Raw genomic sequence first — 21,032 nt, forward strand, 5'->3', positions numbered from 1 at the left:
CTTTCCTCCTCTTTTCTAGGCTTATTGGCTGGACTTTGGCCTAGTATTTGCTCCCTCAGTAAAAGAAGAAGTGGAGTATGCCTTATAACCAGGGTCAGGAGTCAAAACTCCCTGACATCCCTCTTTTTCTTCTTCTTTCATGTTTCACGTTGTTTGCCTAGTTCAGGTACCGTATCTCCTAAATCTCATGCTTATTTTATATATTAATCACATAGGTCTAAAGAGCATATTGTACAATTCAACTTGTTTAATATTCAGTTGCCATATGGATTAGCAATAGGAACTAAACAGTCTACAACAAGGTAGAGGAGTAGTCTCTCAGACAGCAATCTCCAGGGCTGTAATTAGAGTGCATCTCCTACAAGGGTGTGAGATTATGATTCTAGACAACTTCCTATGGAAACAGATTCAGGAGTGACTGCTAAAACCACTGAACAACAGACACAAAATATTGTAGAACAGTAGCTGTGTCCTTAGAACAAGGCTGAGTTATTGGGACCATATTTTCTCTCTCCAGTAATATGCCAGATATCAGGTGGGCCATCATGATTTTGATTAGTAAAATGGACAAAATGTAAGAATGTAGAAGGTTGTAGTGAAGATGAAATAGGCTGAAATACAATTAAATGCCATGTAATAGGTAGATAAAGCCTGTTTCTTATTCTTCTTTTGTATCTAAACACATGGTACAATCTGAGTTAATACTTGGGAAATAAATGCCATCATTCCGGATAAATTCATTGAACCTCACTCTGACATCTTTCTTCTTTTTACATTCTACACACAATCTAGCAACATATATGCCCTGTATTGTGAAATTGGTTACATTTCCCAGCTTGATAAATATTTTATAAAGGTGATTGCCACCACTCCACCCACCACTACCACCACTGGGTTCCTTGGTATTATTCCTATCATCTGGTTAAAAAGAGAATGCAATGGAAGGCCAAGAGGGAGTTTAAGATGGCATTTTATTTTTCAAATGAGGAAAGGCAGGAGGAGGCTTATTTAAATAAAACTGAGTCATGCACATGCCTTTTTCTTTAATAATCCTTTGACATATGACTTATATGAAACAAAATTACTCATGCTGTACTAAATTGTGTCTACAGCTATGAAGAGAGTAAATGTGTCTGTATCTACTGTAACAATTGTAGAAGTTAAGGGAGTTAATGACCAAAGAACATGTTTGGTTTTCATTTATATCATAAATAAATTTCAGGGCTCTTGGAAAATGTGACTGATCATTTGGGCCATTTAAAATTTCATGGACTTTTGGAGTAAAAAACTATAGAAGGAAAAGATATAGTGGGGCAAATTTTTATTGCTTGATTTGCTATTATAATAATTCATTAAATATAACTTATAAATAAGTATTTTCACTAGATGATCATAATTCTTTCCTTTTAGTACAGATATAGGCAGTTATAGGGTAGTTATCCTTAGTAAAACTAGTCCCTGATGTACATTTGGCACATACATGATAATATTGAAAAACTACTGAATAGCATTTGATGCAATGTAAATCTAGTTTTCCAGGTGTGAAATAAAAGAGAAAAATAATTGTTGGTACCAGGGAAAGATCTATCATGATGCTTATGTAAAAATATTAACGTTTCCAATATAAACATCTGAAAGCATATGCCATGCCATATGTTGATAGCCTGTGATGTTGGTCTACTTTAGGTTAATGCCCCATGCCATACATAAAAAGAAACAAAAATGTATATATTTTTTCAATTTAGTTTATAACTCTATCAATAAATAAATCTAATGGAATATTTTAATTCTCAATGATAGGAAATTGATAGCTTTAATTTCTGAAAAATTTGTTGGAACAAGCATATAGGATGAATTTCAGAACATTTAGTGTCATCCAGATACTGTAAAATGAGATTTTCTGGTTTTACTACTTTTTGTGAAGTGAGAGCTAATGGACATCTGGTATGACACACACTCTGCCACTCCAGGCTTCTCATCTCATTCCCTCCCTGGGAACCAGAGGTGAATGAATCTCATATCTCTAAGAGCCAATTTAAATTCCCTTTCTATTTTTTATAAAGTTTAATTGTTTTGAGAGAGAGAGAGGGTGCATAAGTAGGAAACTGGCAGAGAGAGGCAGAGAGAGAAAATCCAAAGCAGGCTCTGCACTGCCAGTGTAAAACCCGATATAGGGCTTGATCTTTACACACTATGAGATCATGACCTGAGCCAAAATCAAGAATTGGACATTTACCAACTGAGCTACCCAGGAGCCCCAAATTTCTTCTCTATTTTATTTGTCTCACTCTAATTTAAAAACACAGGTCAATATGATACTCTATAGAAAACACAAAAGACTCCACAAAAAAATTGCTAGAACTAATACAAATATTTAGTAAAGTTGTAAGATACAAAATCAACACACAGAAATCTGTTGCAATTCTAAATACTAATAATGAAACAGCAGAAAAAGAAATCAGGGAATGGACCCATTTACAATTATACCAAAAACTGTAAGATACCTAGGAATAAGTCTAACCAAAGAGATAAAAGATCTGTACTCTGAAAACTACAGAACACTTATGAAGGGAATTTAAGATGACACAAAGAAACGGAAAAACATTACATGTTCACGTATTGGAAGAAGAAATGCTGTTAAAATGTCGATACTACCCAAAGCAATCTACATATTCAATGCAATCCCTATCAAAATAACACCGGCATTCTTCACAGAGCTAGAACAAATAATCCTAAAATTTGTATGGAACCAGAAAAGACCCCGAATAGCCAAACCAATCTTGAAAAAGAAAACCAAAGCTGGAGGCATCACACTCCTGGCCTTCAAACTACACTACAAAGCTGTAATCATCAAGACAGTATCGTACTGACACATAGCTCAATGAAACAGAATAGAGAACCCAGAAATGCACCCACAACTATATGGCCAACTAATCTTCAAGAAAGCAGGAAAGAATATCCAATGGAAAAAAGACAGTCTCTTCAACAAACGGTGATGGGAAAATTGGACAGTGACACGCAGATGGAAAAGAATGAAACTGGACCACTTTCTTACACCATACACAAAAATAAATTCAAAATGGATGAAAGACCCAAGTGAGAGACAAGAAACCATCAAGATCCTAGAGAACACAGGCAGTGACCTCTTTGACCTCGACCGCAGCAACTTCTTACAAGACTTGTCTCTGGAGATAAGGGAAATAAAAGCAAGAGTGAACTATTGGGACCTCATCAAGATAAAAAGCTACACAGCAAAGGAAACAATCAGCAAATCTAAAAGGCAACTGGCAGAATGGGAGAAGATATTTGCAAATGACATCTCTGATAAACAGTTAGTATCGAAAATCTATAAAGAACTTACCAAACTCAACACCTAAAAAAACAAATAATCCAGTGAAGAAATGGCCAAAGACATGAATAGACACTTTTCCAAACAAGACATCCAGATGGCCAACCAACACATGAAAAGATGCTCAACATCACTCATTATCAGGGAAATACAAATCAAAACCACAGTGAGATACCACCTCAGACCTGTCAGAATGGTTAAAATTAACAACACAGGGAACAACAAATGTTGGGAAGGATGTAGAGAAAGGGGAACACTCTTACACTGTTGGGAATGCAAACCGGAGCAGGCACTCTGGAAAACAATATGGAGGTTCCTCAAAAAGTTAAATATAGAACTACCTTTAAATCCAGCAATTGCACTACTAGGTATTTACCCAAAGGATACAAAAATACTGATTCAGGGGTGCCTGAGTGGCTCTGTCAGTTAAGCGTCTGACTTCGGCTCAGGTCATCATTTCATGATTCATGAGTTCAAGCTCCTCATTAGACTCTGACAGCTCAGAGCCTGGAGCTTGCTTCAGATTCTGGGCCTCCCTCTTCTCTCTGCACCTCCCTGATTTCTCAAAAATAAACAAACATTAAAAAACTTACTGATTCAAAGGGGCACATGCACCCCAATGTTTATAGCAGTATTATCTACAATAACCAAATTATGTAGACAGCCCAAATGTCCATCAACTGATGACTATAGATAAAGAAGAAGGATGAAATCTTGTCATTTTTAACAATGCGGTTATAGATACAGAGTATCATGCTAAGTGAAATAAGTCAGTCAGAGAAAGACAAATACCCTATGATTTCATTTATATGTGGAATTTAAGAAACGAAACAGATTAACATAGGTGGGGGAAAAAAAAGAGAGGCAAACCATAACACATATTCTTAACTATAGAGAACAAACTGAGGGTGGCTGGAGGGGAGATGGGCAGGGTGATGGGTTAAATTGATGATGGGTATTAAGGAGGGTACTTGTTATAATGAGCACTGAGTGTTATAGGTAAGTGGTGAATCTCTAAATTCTACTCTTGAAACTAATATTAATCTATATGTTAACTAACTGGAATTTAAATAAAAACTTGAAACAAAAAATAAATAAAATGCTGCTTTTCACACACACGCCAAATAGCAATAATCAACCAATTACTTAAAAAAATGGCTTATATTAATGTCTGAGCAAAATAATTTGAATTAATGTCTGTGTATAATTGACAAATATGATTCTACAAACTTTTTAGATTGTTTCATGTAGTTGTGGGGGGCCGGGCCCCGGTGCCAGGCTGAGACCGGGTCGAGCAATGTTTCATGTTGACTCAGCCAACCCAGTGGTTCCCCCTCCCATTCATGTGGGAGGCCGGCCCCGGCGCCAGGCTGAGACCGGGTCGAGCAACGTTCCCTGTTGACTTAGCCAACCCAGTGCTTCCCCCTCCCATTCCCCCACTTTCAAGGGCATACGGAAGCCTTGTCAAGGCTGAGAAAGTTAATTCCTGAAGCCTGTGGTCTGTAGGTGTTGGCAGTAATGCTACCTCCCTTTTTCTACCCCGAGTCAGATAGAAACAAACATGGGAATTGTGTTTTGCTAGCAATCTTATCAACAAGGTCTTGTTGTGACCCGTCTAGAAAATGTACAAGAACCACAGAACTAAATGTTTTGGTTGGCAGCGATTACGTGAAACCTGTTTATTCTTAGAATGGCCTGACCCATAAGAGTCTGGATATAAAAGATTGTGTACGGCAACAATAAAGCCGTCACTTGGGCCATCAGCCCAGGGGACCCTCCTGTTCCCAAACTTTCTCTTCTCTCTTTTTTTCTTGCATTCCCCTACCCTCAGGACCCTGACCTCGGTGTTTGTCGCGCCGGTCGCGACAGTAGTTGACAATTTTTCCAATTGAATGGTGATTAAAATGACCGGATTACTATATTTCATATATATGTACACTTAGATGTAAATTAGACTTATTCCTTCTAAACTTTATCTCACTAAATGATATCTCTACCCAATTCCTCAAAGAAACATAAACAAGAAAGTACACATTATCTTTAAATCATCAACTTCTCTTCTCTTCCACAGTTGATCTCATTAGTTTGCCCTATCACTTTTACCCAAAACTAAGTTTCAAATCCTTTCCCTTTTATCCATCTCTACTGTCAACCTGCCAGTCCAATCCAGCATCAGTGCTTCTCTGCTCTAAGTGTAATATTCTCCATACTAGATTTCCTACTTGTACTTTTTCTCTATACAGAATATAGCATGATGTGTGCAGGGATAGAGAGTTCATTTGGGGCCTTGAGACACTGTTGTTGAGGCAGCAATGTTTTGATAAAGAAATGAACAAGTATAAAGGAAGCCATCAAAAAGTCAATCATGACAACATGGAGAAATGGAAATAGTGTAGGTTCTTGAGAGTACTGTTAAGTCATAGAAGAAAGCAACTCTAGAATTACTGTGTGCTTTAGTTCTATGGGATGTGAACCTTTCTTTCTTTCTTTTTTTTTTTCTGTTTAAGTCACTTACTGCTGACAACATTTTTTGCTGCTCTAAGTATTAAGAAACCAATTCTGTTAGCTCCTTAAGATAACAGGTCTTCCAGTTTTAAATAACTCAATAATTATTTATTAAGCTCCTATTATATGCTGGGGACACAATAGCGAATAAAACAAAACAGAGAACCTGAGTCTCATGGAGTTTACCTTCTAATGGGATGTATACACAAATATAATAAATAATTAAAATATATTGCATAGGGATAAGTAACAAAGAGGAAAAGGCAATTAAGTGGGAAAGAGCATAGGAAATGCTGAATGGTTGGAGTTTTGAATAGAGTACCAATGAAAAAAACCTCAGAAGGTGATTTTTGAATAAATTCCTCAAAGAAATGAGAGTTAGTGCATGTAGATACAAAGCAAAACAAAACAAAACAAGTGTCTCTGGACATTTAAATCAGGAGCATGCCTGACAAAAGTTCCAGGAACAGCAAGGGGGCAAGTAATATTGGAGCTGAGTTGGGGGAGAGAAAAAGACTAAAGTTATAAGGTAAGGGGGAGACATATTCATATATAGTCCTATAAACCATACTAAAGACTTTGGCCTTTACTTTGAGTGTACTGGGAAGCCAGTGAAAGTTGTTCATTAGAACAGTGATATTATCTCACTTGTATTTTTTTTTAACAGTATCACTGTAGTTGCACTTTGATCAGAGGGAAGTGAAAATAAGTGGGTTGATTAAGAGCTATTTTAATATTCTGAGAGAGAGACATACATCTTGGTAAGAATGTTGCAATAAGTGTGGCAAGAAGTGATCACTTCTTCTAAGTAAAATTCTAAGTAAAATGTGAAAGTGCAGCCAGCAAGTATTGGCATTCCATCAAAGTTTATACACAGTTTTTGGATAACACACTGCTAGGCAGGCACACTAATTATGAATCTACCTGTTTTTGTTATGTCTTTCCTCTTGATTATAACACTCTAAACTACAGACCTATAGTGAGGCTTTCATGAAAGGAGGTATGATCCTACTCCCTGGGTCTCTTCTTTAACTAACAGATAAGATCATATTTCTATGAAAAGAGAGGACAACAAACAAAGGACAAAGACCTTCTTAAAAAGTTAAGGCTACAATATGCTAAACTCTCCAGCAAGAATCTGACAATTCATTTCACCAATACATTTACTTGCTAATAATCAAGCCCTCTCATTTATTTTTTTTAGTCTATTTATTTTGAGAGAGAGCACACATGGGTGCAAGCAAGCAGGGGAGAAGCAGAGAGAGAGAGAGAGACTGAGAATCCCAAGCAGGCTCCCTGCTGTCAGTGCAGAGCCCTACACGGGACTTGATCTCATCAACCATGAGATCATGATCTGAGCTGAAACCAAGAGTCAGTTGCTTAATTGACTGAGCCATCCAGGTGCCCTCTCATTTATTTTTTAAGCCCATTCTATCCTATGACATCCTTTCTGGTTTGCCCCAGTCTTCCATAAGGAAAGTCTCATTATCCATACATAAAGCTTACAGTAAAATACTAGTTGCATTTTCTAAAAGAGTTCTAAGTTAAAAGATTCAACAATATCATTCAATATGGTTGCAACTTTACTTTTAATTTAGAAAAAAAAGTTTCCAATCTCTTTTAAGAAAGAATAAGTTTCCACCCATGCAGTTCCTCAGTAAGAATAAATCTTTATCTTGGATTTTGTAAGAGTGTTTTTTAAGTGCAAAGAATATATATGAGATGATTTAAAATATATGAGATGATTATTTAAAATGCAGATTCTTCAGAGCCTCAACATCACACATTCTAATTAGCAGATATTAAAATTTAACTAAACTCCAGTTAATATTTAAATGCATAAAGAACCATATCTTTACAATATTAAAGATTTTTTTGCCTCCATACACCTTCAAAGACTGGGTACTCACTATATCCTCAAAGGAAATAGTAACCTTCCAAGATACAGATCATAAAGTGAAAATTGCCTTTAACCATGAATCAGTAGTTTTCCTTAGTCTCTAATATTTTGAGTAAATGAGATTTTATCTACAAAATAAAATTAAAACAGGACAAAACCTGATGCCTGTATAAGACTCTCCCCAGGGCTGATTTTTGAAAATATCAACAAAATCAATAAACCCTTAGCTAGACTAAGAAAGAAGACTAAAATGTTTAAAATTATAAATGAAAGTGGAACATCACAACTGATATCACATAAATAAAAATAATTATGACACTACTACTGTGAGAATTATGAGACTACTATGAGCAATTATAGAAGGACAATTTGATAACCTAGAAGAAATGGATAAATGCCTAGAAACACATACCACCAAAGCTGAATCATGGGGAAATAACTTTTTAAAAAATCTGAACAGACTGATAACTAGGGAGGGTACTGAAACAGTAATTAAAAATCTCTCAACAAAAACCCAAGACCACGTGGTTTCACTGAAGAATTCTACCAAACACTTTCAAAGAATTAACATCAATCCTTCTCAAACTTCCTAAACTGGGGAGGAAGAGATACTTCCAAATTTATTCTATGAGGCATCATTACCCTATTCCAAAATCAGATAAAGACACAAGAAAACTGCAGACCAATATTCCTGATGAACTCTAACACAAAAATCCTCAATAAAATTCTAGCAAACTTGAGTTCAGCAACGAATTTAAAGAATCACAGATTATGATTCTGTGGGATTCATACTTTGACTACAAGGATGGTTCAACATATGAAGTCAATATAATACACCACAGTAACAAAATTAAGGACAAAAACCACATGATCATCTCAATAGATTCAAAAAACAATTTTTAAAAATCAATTTTTATAAACAAAGGATGTTTATAAAAATATTCAACAAACTAGAAATCAAAGGAAACTACCTAAATATAGTAAAAATCAGGTATATAAAACCCATAACAAATATCATACTCATTTTGGGGAAAGACTGAAAGCTTTTTCTTTAATATCAAGAACAAGATGAGGATGCTTACTCTTGTTGCTACTATTTAACACAGTACTAGAAGATCTAGCTATAGTAAGCAAACAACAACAAAAATGCAGACAACTTGAAAATAAAGAATTTAAATTCTTTGTTCAGAGAGTGCATGATGATATATGTAGAAAACCTTAAAGGTTCCACAAAAACATTTTTTAATGTTTATTTATTTTTGAGGGAGATAAAGACAGAGTATGAGTAGGGGAGGGGCAGAAAGAGAGAGAGACACAGAGTCCAAAGCAGGCTCCAGCCTCTGAGCTGTCAGCACAGAGCCCAACACAGGGCTCAAACCCACGGACCGTGAAATCATGACCTCAGCCGAAGTTGGATGCTTAACTGACTGAGCCACCCAGGCACCCCTCCACAAAAACATTGTTAAAACCAATTAATTCAGCAAACACTCAGAAATCAGTGTTGTGTTGCATCAACACTCAGAAATCAGTTTCATTCCTATACACTTACAATGATAAATCTAGATAGGAAGCTAAGAAAACAATCCAATTTATTATAGCAGTACAAAAGACAAAATACTTAGAAATAAACTTAACCAAGGAGGTAAAAGAGTTGTACACTGAAAACTGGAAACATTGCTAAAAGATATCAAAGTAGATACAAATAAATGGAAAGACATCTCAGGCTCACAGACTGGACGATAATATTGTTAAAATATTCATACTACCCAAAGCAATCTACAGATTCAATGTAATCCCTATCAAAATTCCAATGGCATTTTTTAAAGAAATAGTTTAAAAAAATCCTAAAATATATATGGAACCTTAAAGGAATTTTTAAATAGTCATAAAAGTCTTGAGCAAGAACAAAGTTGGTGGCTCATATTCCTGGATTTAAAAACATACTGCAGAGCAAGAATAAGATAATGTGGTGATGTAGTAAGATAGATTTATAGAGCAATGGAAAATACAGGTATTTCAGAAATAAATTCTTTCATACATGACCAGGTGATTTTCAACAAGGGAGAGAGAGGACTACACAATGGAGAAAAGACAATCTTGTCAACAAATTTTGCTGGTAAAACTATATAGCCACATGCAAAAGGATGAAGTTGGACCCTTTCACCATATACAAAAGTATCTGAAATTTGGATTAAAGATTTAAATCTAAGATTGAATCTATTAAACTCCTAGAAGAAAGAAGAAAACAGAACACTTCATGTCATTGGTCTTGATGATTTCTGGAAGATGACACTAAAAGTACTGGCTACAAAAACAAAAACAGACAAATGGGACTACATCAAACTTAAAAACTTCTGTACATATGAAGAAGTAATAAACAGAGTGAAATAACCCACAGGAAAGGATAAAATAATTACAAGCCATATATACATGAAAGGGTTAAATCTAGACCACATAAGGTACTTCTAAAATTCAATAACAAAACAAATAATCTGTTTTTAAAAATGAGTAAAGAACTTGAATAGAAGTTTCTCCAAAGAAGGCATAAAAGTGTATATTAATCACATGTAAAGATGTCCAACATCACTAATCACTGGGGAAATGCAAATCAAAACTACAATGAGATGTCATCTCATACCCATAAGGATGACCACTACCAAAAAACCTAGAAAACAACAGTGGGGAATAAGCTTAGGAATCCCCCGGACTTACACCAATGGGTTAACAAGACATAAAGAAGTACAAAGTCATAAGATGCTCACACCTGAGTTTGGGTAAACAACACAAGGCACCCAAGAATAGGGAGGTGCAATGGCACCCCAGAATAGAGAAGGGTGCAAAGGCACCCAATACATAGGTATATGAAATAAACAAGATTACGTATTCAGGGTAAAGCACCCCCCAATTTAGTACTACAGCAGAAAGCTGCTTGCACAGGAAGGAAGGACCAAGTTAGATAAACAGGTAAACTGAGCTATAGACTGCTGCGCTGTAGGTGAAGCAGCCCAGAGAGGAGATGGTTAACAAAAGAAATGGTGTCTTGTTAACCCTGAGGTTATTTCCCCTGTCTCATCTCCTAGGCTAAGATAAACACACATGGAGCCTCCTGTCTGCCATTAACAACCATCTGCCTATCTGCCTGGTGCCAAGATTTTGTTTTATATTGACCCAAAACCCAAACACTGTATATCTTCAAAACCCCTTTTCCCTCATGTCCCCAAGTTAATGTTCCCAGTTTCTTTGTCTCTTTATGCATGCCCATCACATTTGTAATCCTTCTGATCTTAATAAATATGGGGCAAGGACCCTTATTCAGGGCTCTTGTCTTTTCCCAGATATTAGCCATCTCTTGCTTTTCATTCTGCATCCTGCTCTCTTGCTAGACAAGAGAGAGCTTTAGACTTAGAGTCTATGACAAACAATAAATTGATGAGGATGAAAAAAGTTGGGTCCCTTGTGATCTCCTGGTGGGACTATAAAGAGGTGCAGCCAATATGGAAAATAATATGAAGAATCCTCAGAAAATTAAAAATAGAATTGCCATATGATCCAGCAATCTGACTTCTGTGTGTGTGTGTGTGTGTGTGTGTATACACCCAAAAGTGCTCAAAGCAAGATCTTGAAGAGATATTTGCACACCTATGTTTATCACAGCATTATTCACAATATCTAAGAGATAGAAGCAACCCAAATTTCCATCAACAAATTAATGGATAAAGAAAATGTGGTATATGCATAGAAGAGAAAATTATATAGCCTTTAAAAAGGAAGAAATTCTATCATGTTACAACACAGATGAACCAGGGAGACGTTATTCCATGTGAAATAAGCTAATCACAAAGGCAAAAATACTCTTTTATTCCACTTATATTCTAAAACTTTTAGTATCAATTTTAGATTTGCCTACTTTCAGTTTCTGCTGTATCTAGTAAATTTAGCCTCTTGAGACCCAAATCAGAACTTGCTATTTTAGATATTCTGGAAGTGTAGTCCAAAAATTCATGTTGTATAGGCACTACTCTTGATTGCATACACATAAGGTAACACTTATTTTCCTCTGTGCTTTTGTAAGAAGGAATATATTAATTTTATTTTAAATCACCACTTAAAAACACAGTTATATTTTATACATTTATTTCAACATTAAACTTTATATGCCTACTCTACATTTTGCATTTCTATTAAAATGCAAGTTTGAATGTCAGGTCAAGACAACACTATATTTCACAGAGTTCATGGACATTCTAAACTTAATATAAAATATTGAATGAATGAAATTGTTCCCTTTAGGGAGAGAATATATAACCTCCATTAGATTCCTAAACAGATTAGTGATGAAAGGAAAAACATCCTCACAAACGACTAATTTATAGCTTTGTTTTCAAAACCAATAATTTGCCTTTATCTAAACTATCCAACTGATAGACCATCAATTGTAATCAGGATTGGAAATTTACAGTACTATAGATAACATAAACTGATACTTCTGGTTGACACTGTCTATGTAACTTTTTGAAGTCAAATTTACATGTCATTTACACTGTTGCAAATTAATTGAAATAAGATGTTACTGTGACATTCAATCTCTTTATTCTGCTAATTTTCATACTTTGCTTTCCTCAAATTGCAATGTTTGCAATCCTTTGTAAAAGTATGTACATTAGCAGAGAACTGGAGGAAATTAAGGGAGATTGCAAAGACTATTCTGGGATTGATGAAGATCATTAAAAGTTCATTTAAAGAGGAAAAAGAAGGGGTGCCTAGGTGGATCAGTCAATTAAACAAATGACTCTTGATTCGGCTCAGGTCCTGATCTCATGGTTGTGAGATCAACCCCCACACTGGGCTCTGAGCTGAGAGCAGAGTCTGCTTGGATTCTTTCTCTCCCTCTCTCTCTCTACTCCTCCCCTGCTTATGCACTCGATTTCTTGCTCTCAAAATAAATAAACAAACAAACAAACATTTTTTTAATAGTAATAAAGACAAAAAAGAAGAGTTGAAAAAAGAGTGAAAAGAGTCTCTGTGTCTCAGTGGAGGAGGTGGTACAAATCTGGGTCTTTCTCTGCACTAACTCTTGCTTTTATGCCTCCTACTGTCATTTGCAGAGCATCTGCCCCTGAAATGGGAAATCCATGATGGATGATGTTGATAGCACTGAACACACAAGTGGATTTTTAACCTACGGTGAGTATTCAAATAAAAAACAGATGGCAACTTCTTAGAAACTAAGTACATTCCTCCAGAGGTAAAGTGGAGTGTTAAAGCATTTTAACATTGCACTGGAGCAGATAATTAGGGTAATTACGACTCTTCAAAGATATAAGGAATAAGGTCTAGGCCAACTTCCTTCTTTCCTTCAAATTGTGAAGATCATAAAATTCTATGGGGAACTTGAACAAAGTAATCGTTTTATAAAATGCAGTAATATTCATAATCGTGGCATGTGAAAATGGTTTGTCTACTTCAATATTATGTTCAAATATGAATTATATAATTAAGAAAGTAAAATCAGGTTGACTCTACTTCACATCAAAGCTGATTAAGTTGCATACAATATGAAAAGTTGTCAAGCTAGTTTAGAGGCACCAAGGAACAAGTATGCATGTACACACACACCACATACACACTTATACAAAATAAGCATGAATACTAAGTGATTTGATTTTAGGATATTTTAACCATACTAGTGTGTCACGGTCATACAATCTCAGCAATATTACTGTATTCTGAGTGATTTTTATTTTTACCTATTTTAATTATGTCTCCAAATAAGCAATTTCTTTAAAGTACCATATTGTAGGGGCGCCTGGGTGGCTCAGTTGGTTAAGCGTCCGACTTCAGCTCAGGTCATGATTTCACAGTTTGTGCATTGGAGCCCTGCATCAGGCTCTGTGCTGACAGCTTAGAACCTGGAGCCTGCTTTGGGTTCTGTGTCTCCCTCTCTCTCTGCCCCTCCCCTGTTCATGCTCTGTCTCTCTCTCTCTCTCTCTCTGAAAAATAAATAAATATTAAAAAAAATCTTTAAAAAAACTAAAGTACCATATTACAGAGCAATGATAATGGTTTAATTCAGCAATATGTATAGCTTATATAAAACACTTTTGAAACAAAATAGAAATGTCAATATACATATATAAATATACAGATAAATACCTCATTCTATACTTTCTAACTTCTATATATTTTTCAACCCTTCTTATCCCACTATTACATATTACACACTTAGTGTAATTGGGTCCTATCACTTCTAGGGCTTTTTTTTTTTAACTATCAATATTGATTCTCTGTATATATTCTTTGTCTTTTCAGGGCTACTTCCATTGTATATACCAACAGCCTTTGGCACTAAGCATACTCTGCTGCTCTCCCTAGTGTAAAAAAAAAAATCAAAGTTGAGAACACTGCCAAGTAATAATTTACTTATTAAGTCACTACATTTTATACTGATATGTAAGCAGCCATTGATGTTTGAAGGTAAAGGAGTTCATTAAAGGGCGCAGGAGATATTTATGGCAAAATAACCAGAGTACTTGACTCAATTTGATTTAAAAATGTATATGTGTTCTTAACAGGCCATGCATATTGCTTGATGAATCTAGGAGAATTTTTTGAGTATTTCCTTGATTTACTGTAGATTTTATTGTTTGTTCTTTGGCTTCTCATAGAAGCACAATTTTGAGAATATAGCTACTACCAATTTAACTGATTTTCATGTATGTCCTTGCACGCTATCATAACTATGTCTTTAGGGTACTACTTAGACTGTGATATAATTACTCACCTTCTGACTAGATAACCTGGGTTTATTACATGTAGTTGTCTGCTCAGACCCCAGTAGCAATTTTGTGAAGAAGAAAACAGCACTTGCATTCTCATCCCCATTAACCACAAATCAAATCACTATTTCCTGCTGCTGCTACAACGAACTACCACATATTTAGTGGCTTAACACATTTTTATTTTCTGATAGTTTTGGATGTCAAAGTCTGAAATTAGTCTTACAGGGTTAAAATTAATGTGTTGGAAGAGCTGGTTACTTATGAGTGTCCCAGGAAAGAAGCCATTCCCAGCTGCCCCCAGACTCAAGGATGCAGACATTCCTTGGCTTAATGATGACGTTACTCCAATCCCTTCTTCCATCATTAGATTGTGTTGTCTTCACACTGACCTATTGGCTTTCCCTTATTGAGGATCCCTGTGATTGCATCAGACCCACCTAGTTAATACACCATAATTTCCCCAGTTCAAAATACTTGATTATATTGCAGAGTCCATTTTATTTACCATGTATGGTGATCTATTCACAAATTTCAGAAGTTAGGATATACACATAATTGGGAATCCATTATTCAACCTGTCATATACTATTTCAAAGACTACTATTTTTATCTCAAAATACATAACCCATGGTATCTCAAGAAGACATGCTACTAGTCACTGAATCAATTTCATGAAAGAGATTAACAACTCCAAGGAGAAAAGACTCTGTGGTGTATTATCCAGTTCCCTAGCCATTATTTATTCTCATTAAGACAATGTTATTAAAGAGTAGGTTATGTATAGCTCTTGAAATTTTACATGCTTCTTTATTTGCCTCAAGTCACTTTTTGCCTACTTACTAATATTTGAAATTTATTTTTAAATATCTTGTTATTTAAATAGAGCCAAGTAGTGTGTGATCTTGATTAATATGAATAACACACATAGTATGTAAATTATATATAATATGTAAATATTATATATATAATAATCAGTGAAATGATATATGTAAACGAGAGACTTCTATCCATTTTATTTAAGGGAGGGAAGGGAAGAGCAGAAATGTATTAAGCAACAAAAATAGAGGGACAGCCCCACACCTTTCCTTACAAGTTGGAAATATTAGACTAAATACAGATTTCTCAGATTTTTTTCCCTCAGTTTACCTCATGGGTAAGTGTGTTGCCATTCAGTTGAGTGAGGCTAAATGAAGCCCTGGACACACAGAGGATCCTTTACCTGACAGAAGTAAACACAAGTAACTATGCTTCATGTGATTTATAAGATTTTGAATATTGGTTGCTTTTTAACTGTTCAGACTTCATTTAAAGAAGGTATCCCCTCTGGGGATATATGTACAGCTATAGATAGTGAGACATAATAGGCAAAGAGCCTCCTGAAGCCTACTGTGGAAGACAGGAAGAGAACTCAGGTGAATTATCTTCCATTTGCAAATTCCAAATTTGATATCTATAAATTGTGAGGTATTCTGTTGGTCACCAAATTAAAACATTCTCTCTCTTTTTTTAATGTTTATTTGTTTATTTTTGAGAGAGAGAGAAAAAACACAAGTGCAGAGAGAGAGGAAGACAGAATCCAAAGCAGACTCCAGGCTCTGACCTGTCATCACAGAGTCCCACACGGGGCTCAAACACATGAACTGTGATACCATGACTGAGCTGGAGTCAGATGCTTAACTGACTGAGCCACCCAGGCACCCCAAAATTAGAACATTCTAATTGATGATTTAATCACTATTTCAGCAAAACCATCTAACTCTGTTCCTAGGTTAAATGTAAAAGAAATAAATATGATGAGATTTAGTGTTTAACATGATTGAATCCAACCTATCATTACATAACAGAAGCATTTGAATGGCTAGTTTTTCAGTATAAATTGTCCCTCTTTTTTTGTGAATGTGACTGGAAAACAAAACTCTTTTATTGAGATAATTAAGAGTTGTCATTAAAGGGTGACTGGTAGTTCATTAAAGTTTGGTTTACTGTCATAATCTTCCATTTTCCTCAATGTTTTAATATCAGTCTCTGCACCATGTTTTTGTGTGACTCTTAGCTTCAGAGTTTTTTAGCTAAGGATTGTAACTATACTTAAGGACAGCTGCTTCAAAGGTCCTTATCAACAGACGTCAAAATATAATCAAAAATGGAAAAATCCAAACATACAATTAACTAGACAGTAATCATAACTCTGTATGGATAGGACTACTGTTTATATGCAAGGGAAGACCAACCCTGAATTTAAGAAACAATAACTAAAAATTTTATAATATATAATATTATATATAATATATAAATATAATATATAACATATAATATATATATATAACATATATATAAACATTTTATAGTTTATAAAGATTTCTCTCATATTTTTCTCATATGTATATATATGAGCTTTCTCATATATATATATATATATATATATGTTTATGTATATGTGGAATTTATTTTTGCTTCTACCTAATAATTTGGTTAGGAAAACAATGTTTATCCTCATTTGCTTAACAAATGTATTCTGAGAAATTGCTTTGGTCTATGCACTATGCTAGGTATAGAGGAAGGAAACATCAGTAAGAGTGGCAATGATTTTACTCTAACAAAATTAATTTTTAATGAAAGAGCTGACACTTAAACACAAATTTAAAATACAACATAGGGTTTAATGACTATATACTCTCTTCCTGTTTGCCTCTTAGGTAGATCTCTCTTTATAAAAAATCACTGAAAACTATGAAACACTGGTAAAAGAAATTAAAGATGACATGAGCAAATGGGAAGATATTCCATATTCATGGGTTCAAGACTTAATATTGCTAAAATGTCCATATTCATTTCTAAAGCAACTCAATGCCCAAAACAGATTTAATGCAATCCCTATCAAAATACCAACAGCATTTTTTTTACAAAACTAGAACAAATAATCCTAAAATTCATACGGAACCACAGTAGACCTTGGATAGCCAAAGCAATCCTTAGGAAGAACAAAGCTGGAGGTAGCAAAATCCCAGATTTTAAGATATACTATAAAGCAGTAGTAATCAAAACAGTATGCACCTGGCACACAAATAGATACATCAATGGAACAGAATAGAAACCCCAGAAATTGACCCACAATTATATGGTCTGGTCCATTAACATAACAAAAAAGGCAAGTATATGCAATGGGGAAAAGACAGTCTTTTCAATAAATCGTGACGGGAAAACTGGACAGCTACATGTAAAAGAACAAAACTGGACCACTTTTATACCACACAAAAAAACTCAAAATTCATTAATGACCTAAATGTGAGACCTAAAACCATAAAACTCCTAGAAGAAAACACAGGCAGTAATTTCTCTGACATTAGCCATAGTGATATTTTTCTAGGTATATGTCTAATGGCAAAGGAAACAAAAGCAAAAATAAACTGTTGGGACTAGATCAAAATAAAAAGCTTTTGCACAGCAATGGAAGCCACCAACAAAACAAAAAGATAACCCACCAGATGGGAGAAGATATTTGCAAATGATATATCTGATAAGGAGTTAATATCCAAAATATGGAGAAAGTGTATACAACTCAACATCAAAAAACACCCATCTGATTAAAAAACGGGCAGAGGAACTTAACAGGCATTTTCCCAAGGAGACATGCAGATGGCCAACAGACACATAAAAAAGTGCTCAATATTACGATCATCAGGGGAATGCAAACCAAATCCACAATGATATATCACCTCACACCTGTTAGAATGGCTAAAATCAAAATGACAAAGAAATAAGTGCTGGTGAGGATGTGAAGAAAAAGAACCCTTGTGCATGTAAATTGGTGGGAATGTAAATTGGTACAGCCACTGTGGAAAACAGTATGGAGTTTCCCTAAAAATTAAAAATAGAAATATCAGTGGATCCAGTAATGCCACTACTGGAATTTTACCCAAGGAAAATAAAAATACTAATTAAAAAAAGATATGTACCCCATGTTTATTGCAGCATTTTTTACAATAGCCAAGATATGGAAGCAACCTAAATGTTTATTGATGAAGATGTGTGTGTATGCACAGACACACAATAGAATATTATGCAGCCATAAAAAGGATGAGATCATGCCTTTTGCAAGAACATGGATGGACCCAGAGGGTATAATGCTAAGTGAAATAAGTCAGACTGAGAAATATAAATACCATATGATTCCACTCATTAGTGGAATAAAAAAATGAAATTTAAAAGAATTACACCTATAAATACAGAGAACTGATGGTTTCCGGAAGGGAGGGGTTTGGGGGGGGTTGGTCAAAATGAGTGAAGGGGAGATGGAGATACAGGCTTTCAGTTATGGAATGATTAAGTCATGGGAAGAAAAGGTACAGCATGAGGAATACAGTCAATGTGACTGTAAAAGCAACATAATGGGACAGATGGTAGGTATGCTTGTGATGAACATAGCATAATATACAAGCTTGTCAAATCACTACATTGTACACATGAAACAAATATGACATTGTTCATCAACTATACTCAAATTAAGAATATATCAAATGAAATAGCAATTTTTAAATTTGTCTTGCATTTATAGTAACTTCAAACTTTTTAAACTGATCCTCACCATAGCCATGTGATATATCTACTATAGTTATTTTTTTTAAGTAGGCTTCATGCCCAGTGTGAAACCCAACATGGGGCTTGAACTCACAACACTGAGATCAAGACCTGAGCTGAGATCAAGAGGCGGATGCTTAACCAACTCAGCTGCCCAGGTGGCCCTCTACCATAGGTATTATTTCTTTAATTGTATAGATTAAATAAATCATGTTCAGATAAAGTGGTGGTTTGCTGAAAGTTGGTAGGAGAGCAAAGTAAAATTCTATTAGTCTGTTATTCTTGCCATACAAATGTGTGGATATAAATAATATGTTAGGTTTCTAAAGCTTCCAATAAACTCCAGGATTTCTATTCTTGTGGTTATGGTTGTCTCATGGAGGGGGTGGGGTGATGGTAGGGGATAGAGTCTCTTTTTATATAATACATAGAAATCAGAATAGCATTCAAATACCTATTTAATAACAATTATATTTGAATGAAAACCTAGAATCTAAATATGTAATAAAGAACACAATATATATTACTCTTTTTTTAACTTTATTTTTTTTAATCATTTTTGAGAGAGAGAGGCAGAGCACAAGTAGGGGGAGGGGCAGAGAGAGAGAGAGAGAGGGAGGGAGATGCAAAATCCAAAGCAGACTCCAGGCTCTGAGCTATTATATTAGCACAGAGCCCGACACGGGGCTCAAACCCACGAACTGTGAGATGATGACCTGAGCCGAAGTCAGATGCTCAACTGACTGAGCCACCCAGGCACCTCTATATATTACTCTTTTGAGAGAAATGCCCATGATGAAAATGAAATGGTTTTATACATAAATATTTAGGTGCAGAGCCAGTGGGTTAAATTTTTTAAAAATTAAACAAAATATTGGATTGTTTTACTTCATTATCAAATTGGTACACACAGTGCATGAAATAGTGAAGCAAAGAACATCATTTAGATGGATACACAAAACAATTTAATTAAGGAAGCATGCAGCATGATAATGGGGAGAAATATAAATTAAAAATTGTAATAAGCCTAAAAATAGAAGTCATTTTAAATAATGCTGTCAGCTTGATTAATGTTAAATATATCAAAAAGTCTATGTCATAATAAAAAGAATTTGGTATTGTCTCTTATCCCCTCTAATAACTAGAAAATTATGTGTGTTTGTAATTGTTTTATTATTTGCTGTTTTGAGAACACACTCAAATTATTCCTCTTCACAATTCTATTTGATGGCTAATGTAGATGTGAATTTTTAAAAGATTTGAAGTGAAGCTCTACTATTTTTCTTTCTATCCTCATCCAAAGAAATCAAAATTTCTAGGGAGTTATAGAACTTTACAAGTCATTACCACAGGAAGTCACTGGAATAGATGAACAAATAGTATGACTTTTGCAAGAATTAGTGTGGGGAAGAATTTTACAAGTATTCCTCTAATTAATAGACATCTTTCCTCATTATTCAGATTCTGTATTTGCCAATTTGCCCACCTACTGACATTTATTTGTAACTCCAAAATCAGTACTTCTAATGCTTTTGTGGTCATCCTGGATAAGCCAGAGCGGCAAGGAATTTGAGTCACCAGACGTGAGTCTTTCAGCTGAGGTCCAACAAGGGGAAGGGCTGCTGGTTTGTTTCACTTGTCATAAAAGGTAGCCAGTGCATGGTAGAGGCATGCAGTGTGCTACAAGAAGTACCAGCTGTGCTGGTTGGCCAGGGTTTGAATCTCTACCAAGATATTTTGTTCATCATAAGTAATTTTTTTTCTTTTCAAACAAAAGGTCTCACATATTACTGAACCAACCTACTGGTACAGAAGGATAGTCCCCCCAAAAAAACATTTCTCCGTCAAAACATGTCTATTGTTCAGATAGTGGTGTTGTTTACAGAGTGATAGGATACGAGCACATGACCTTCATGCAGCA

The sequence above is a fragment of the Acinonyx jubatus genome, chromosome F2 (assembly GCF_027475565.1).
Source record: "Acinonyx jubatus isolate Ajub_Pintada_27869175 chromosome F2, VMU_Ajub_asm_v1.0, whole genome shotgun sequence".
NCBI lineage: Eukaryota > Metazoa > Chordata > Mammalia > Carnivora > Felidae > Acinonyx > Acinonyx jubatus.